This window comes from Schistocerca serialis, chromosome 1 (assembly GCF_023864345.2).
Source record: "Schistocerca serialis cubense isolate TAMUIC-IGC-003099 chromosome 1, iqSchSeri2.2, whole genome shotgun sequence".
NCBI lineage: Eukaryota > Metazoa > Arthropoda > Insecta > Orthoptera > Acrididae > Schistocerca > Schistocerca serialis.
In genome coordinates, this window is record NC_064638.1 from 631,467,002 (window position 1) to 631,472,717 (window position 5,716).

Consider the following 5,716-nt stretch of genomic DNA (forward strand, 5'->3'; position numbering starts at 1 on the left):
GAAGGCAATAGAAACCACTCCATTAAATACACGTAACGTGTATCCACAGGACATGTGACCTGTAATTGAGGAAGTGTCATGATGATCTCTCCGTTGGCAAAAGATTCCGGAACAGTCCCCCATTCGGATCTCCGGGAGGGGACTGCCAAGGGGGAGGAGACCATGGGAAAAAGATTGAATTCAACGGAAGGATAACGTTCTACGTGTCGGGGCGTGGAATGTCAAAAGCTTGAACGTGGTAGGGAAACTAAAAATCTGAAAAGCGAAATGCAAAGGCTCAATCTAGATACAACAGGAATCAATGAAGTGAAATGGAAACAAGACAAGGATTTGTGGTCAGATAAGTATATGGTAATATCAACAACAGCAGAAAGTGGTATAAAGGGCGTAGGATTCGATATGAACAGGAAGGTAGGGCAGAGAGGGTGCTATTGTGAACGGTTCAGTGATAGGGTTGTTCCTATCAGAATCGACAGCAAACCGACACCGACAACAATAGTTCAGGTATACATGCCGACGTCGCAAACTGAGGATGAAAAGGAAGTATATGAGGATATTGGAAGGGTAATAGTAGAAGGAAATCTCATTGAGTTCTGTAATAAGTTTCAGCTGGCAATAGCCAATAGTCTGTTCAAGGGTCACAAGAGGAGGAGGTATACTTCGAAAGGGCCAGGTGATACAGGAAGATTTCAGTTAGATTGAGTCATGGTTAGAAAGAGATTCCGAAATCGATACTGAACTTTAAGGCGTGCCCAGGAGCAGATATAGACGCAGACCGCAATATAATACTGATGAAGATTATGTTGAAGTTAAAGACATTAGTCAGGAAGAATCAATAAGCGAAGTTAGATGCGCAAGTATTAAAGAATGACGAGATACGCTTGAAGTTCTCTAAGGCTATAGGTACAACAAAAAGGAATAGCTCTGTGGGCAGTAAAGTTGAAGAGGAATGGACACCTCTAAAAGGGCCATCACGCAAGTTGGAAAAAAAAAAAACATGGGTACAAAGAAAGTAACTGCGAAGAAACCATGGGTAACAGGAGAAAAATTCAGCTGATCAATGGAAGGAGGAGTTACAAAAATGATCTGGGAAACTCAGAAATACAGAATTCACTGAGGAATTAAATAAATAGAAAGTGGAGGGAAGATGCATGAAAAATGTGCAGAAATAGAAAAGAAGTGATTGTCGGAAGGGCAGACTCAGCATATAGGACAGTCAAAACAGCCTTTTCCGACATTTAAAGCAAGGGTGGTAACATTAAGAGTGCAACGTGAATTTCACTGTCAAATGCAGAGGAGAGAGCGGATAGGTGGAAAGAACACATTGAAAGCCTCTATGAGGGGAAGATTTATCTGATGGGATAGAAGAAGAAACAGGAATCGATTTAGAAGAAAATGGGGATCCAGTATTAGAATCAGAATTTAAAAGAGCTTTGGAGGACTTAAGATCAAATAAGGCAGAAGGGATAGATAACATACCACCAAAATTTCTAAAACCATTAGGGGAAGCGGCATAAAAAAAAAAATTCAAGTTGGTGTGTAGAATGTATGAGACTGGCGACATACCATCAGACTTTCGGAAAAATATTATCCACACAATTCCGAAGACTGCAAAAGCTGACAAGTACGAGAATTATCGCACAATCAGCTTAACAGTTCAAGTATCCAAGTTGCTGACGAGAATAATATACATAACATAAAAGAAAATTGAAGATGTGCTAGATGACGATTAGTTTGGTTTTATTAAAGGTAAAGGCACGAGAGAGGCAATTTCGCCGTGGCGGCTGATAATGAAAGCAAGACTAAAGAAAAACAAGACACGTTCATGGGATTTGTCAACCTGGAAAAAGCGTTCGACAATATAAAATAGGGCAAGATGTTCGAAATTCTGAGAAAAATAGGTGAAGCTATAGGAGAGAGACGGGTAATATACAATATGTACAAGAACCAAGAGGTAATAATAAGAATGGACGACCAAAAACGAAGTGCCCGGATTAAGAGGCTGTAAAACAGAGATGAAGTCTCTCGCTCCTACAGTTCAATCTCTACATCGAAGAAGCAATGATGGAAATAAAAGAAAGGATCAGGAGTGGAATTAAAATTCAAGGTGAAAGGATACGAGTGATAGGATTCGCTGATGACATTGCTGTCCTGAGTGAAAGTGAGGAAGAATTACATGATCTGCTGAACGGAACGGTCTAATGCGTACAGAGTATGGACTGAAAGTAAATTGAAGAAAGACGAAAGTAACAGAAATGACAACAGCGAATAACTCAACATGAGGATTGATTCTCACGAAATAGATGAAGTTAAGGAATTCAGCTGCCTAGGCACTAACATAACCAATGACGGACGGAGCAAGGAGGACATCAAAAGCAGAGTAGCAATGGCAAAAATGGCATTCCTGGCCAAAAGAAGTCTACTGGTATCAAACATAGAGCTTAATTTGAGGAAGAAATTTCTGAGAATGTATGGGTAGTAACATGGACTGTGGAAAAACCGGACCAGAAGAAAATCGAAACATTTGAGTTGTTGTGTTGAAAACTGGGTGGACTGATAAGGTAAGAACTGAGCAGGTTCTGCTTAGAATCGGGGATTTAATATTTCTTAAATTTAAAGAACCTCTCTCACACCGGCCTGATTTAGCTTCACTGATCAGGATAGTAAAAACATGCGTATATTAAGGGAATTTTCATTGACAAAGCAGGCTTATCACATTCACACAGTTCAATACTGTTCTGTCTTGATTAAATTCCATAAGGCAGTGAAGCAATTTCGAAGTCTCGGTGCGACGAAAATTGTGAGTCGATCTCCTGGAAACATTTGTAATAATTATTAACTTTCGGTGATCACATGGGGAAGACCGGAGATCTGCTGGTAAGACCGTCTTAGCCTATTTATTTGAAGTAACTGGATATCTTGAGCATTCAAAACGGCAGGTTCGTCCAGTGTAAATAAGACATTCCCCACTGATCCCGTGCAACACAACGTAGTAAGCAGACACTGTCAATAATAATAATCCGTTAAATAATACGCGAACACACTTACTTTAGTTTAGTTCATGTATTAAATTCCTTCTCATACAGAATCTCATCAAGATGGCGACTCGCTCAACGATACGTACATATATATTCTTCTTTCACGACTAATCGGCAAGAAGTTCCTATTCTTTTCATAAGAGAAAACATAGATAGCAGAGAAGCTATTCCATGGAGTAAATGGACGCTCCAAGGAATAATTGGGCTTGAAACTACTTTGCATTGATAATCGGTAAGATAAGAAGAGATATTTCGAGATATGTACTGAGTTATATAATTTCTAAAATTTCTGAAAATATCGTGGAGAGACCGCTGCAAGAGACATTACATCGCCCCTTGCAGCGAGCAAAGTTGATATGTATCCACTTTGCGAGCTAACTATTGGCTTACCTAACTCGTTAGAATTTCTGGAACATATGTTCCTATAAATTTTCAGAAGTTAGTAAGAATTTTTTTTTTTTTTATTACAAGAATTGAAAGAGATTTGGTATCTTCGTTACCTAGATACCTAGTTGTTGCTTTCACGTGTACTGGGGCATACCCGCATCCCACGTACACAACCAGGGAAGATGGACTTATATAGTTGTTAATCAGGTCTACCTATTCAGGAACTGGCCTTCACAGGGAAACCCCGGAAAACCTGGAGGCTTAGACCCCAACTAGGTATCACAGATGATAGGAAAGGCAGAATAATTTAGAAATTTGAGAGATATTCTAAAATTCATAGGAAAGATAAAATCTGCCTTATAGCCAAAAACAAAAAATTTTTGCACAAGCAAAAATTTTTTTTACAATCTTCTGAACATTTTTCTTCATCGATGTCTTGCTGAACTGCGGTGAAACTGATCGAACAGGAACATGGGACACGGCACGGAGGACAGGCGTCGCATTGGCGTACCGGACAGGAGACGTAACGGATTTGAGAGACCACAAGGAACCTCAGGAACAGGTACTCAGGATTGTGGCATGAAACAATCGAAATTCGTCTAAGGAATGGTCAACTATTAAAGATTCCTGGAAGAGAATGGTTAGTCGAAATTTTCCAGATTCATTTTGAACTCAAATATGGACCTGATCCATCAAATCTTCCATCTGAGGAATGGGAAAATCCATTCGTCTTATACTTTCCACACTTAGGTGTCTTAATCGATACTGTAGTTGCACAATATCACAACTCCAGATCGGAAAACAATTTTGAAAACATGGATAATTTCATCCATCTTCTTGAGTAAGCCGAAAGGTTCTAATCCTGGTTTTTATTATTTATTTATTTATTTAATTTTCGTTGGCTTTTCCAGGTGGAAGTAGATCTGAATCTTTCCTAATTTGGTTTCAAGTACGAATGTGGATAGCATGTCAGAATGTTAAAACTTTATTATTGGAGACAATTTCCAAAAAAAAATTATATCTTACTCATACATGATTAAAATGAAATTTTGCTGAAAGAGAACGTTTGATTAAGTCTTGCTGCATGACCTCTCCAGCTGAAATTAATTTTTCTCCTTTATACTCCAAATGCCACATTTTCTCATGAACATATATGAATGCAATATAACAATAAACAAATCCAACTGGAAAATGACACATTATTATAAATTCAATGAAGAACTTTCTTATTAACTCTAATTTTATAAACACACACTAAGCTGGTTAATTAAATTCTCTTGAACAGAATGTAGCTCGCGCCAAAAACAGCGAGTCTGAGTCTTTATATCTGTGGACAGTAGCAATCGATTCTAATTTCCTAACGCTGTTCATTTGTTCTCCTGTGAACTGTCAGTTTACAAACACTAACTTCACACACAAGCACCGTATTCGATCATATAGTTTCAGTAAACTTATTCTCACTGGAGATTAACACTCCCTGAATGTATGTTATTTCACACGCACAAGCTTCTTTGGTGATCATCGTGTAGACAGATAACCGTAAGTCTTCACAACAGCAATAGCTACAGTTCCACTTACTTTTCTAAATATTCCTATACTATCACAGAAGCAATCGCTTACTGTTCATTGAACCATCACAGATGCTTGGCATGCTGTCATTTAACCTATCACAGTAGCTGAGGCATACTGTCCTTCGCACTTCATTTTTAACACCCAAATACTTCATACAGACTTTTCATTTAATTTGAAACACTTTCCTTAAAAGTACCTCTTTAGGTCTACATGGGGAAATAATCCTTTTATTCTTCCATAATCCGGATATGCTAATAAATACGCACCAGGATTCGGTATATCAACTATTATATATGGACCTGTATAAATTAGATTCCATTTTCTGATGGTCTTTTTCAACCTTGATGACTTGATGTGTCTTCTTAAAAGAATTTTTTGTCCGATATTGAAAGTCTGAATCCGTTTGATGTTTCTGTCATGGATTTCCTTTCGCTGTCTTGCTTTCTCCGTAATATTAATGAGAGCATTGCGAATTTTTTCTTCCCATGACATTTTGGTGTCCTCGAGTTTAGGCAAGTTATCTACCCAAAAGTTTCTTTCGTTATCCCTGAACATCAGTTCATTCGGGGTAAAGTTTGTAGAACTATGAGGTAAATTATTATAAATCTGTTCAAACTCGGTCAAATAGTTTATCCAGGTAGTTTGTTTATCATGACAGTACGTTCTCATGAATCTGTTTAGTTCTCGAAAAACCCGTTCAATTATATTCCCTTGTGGAT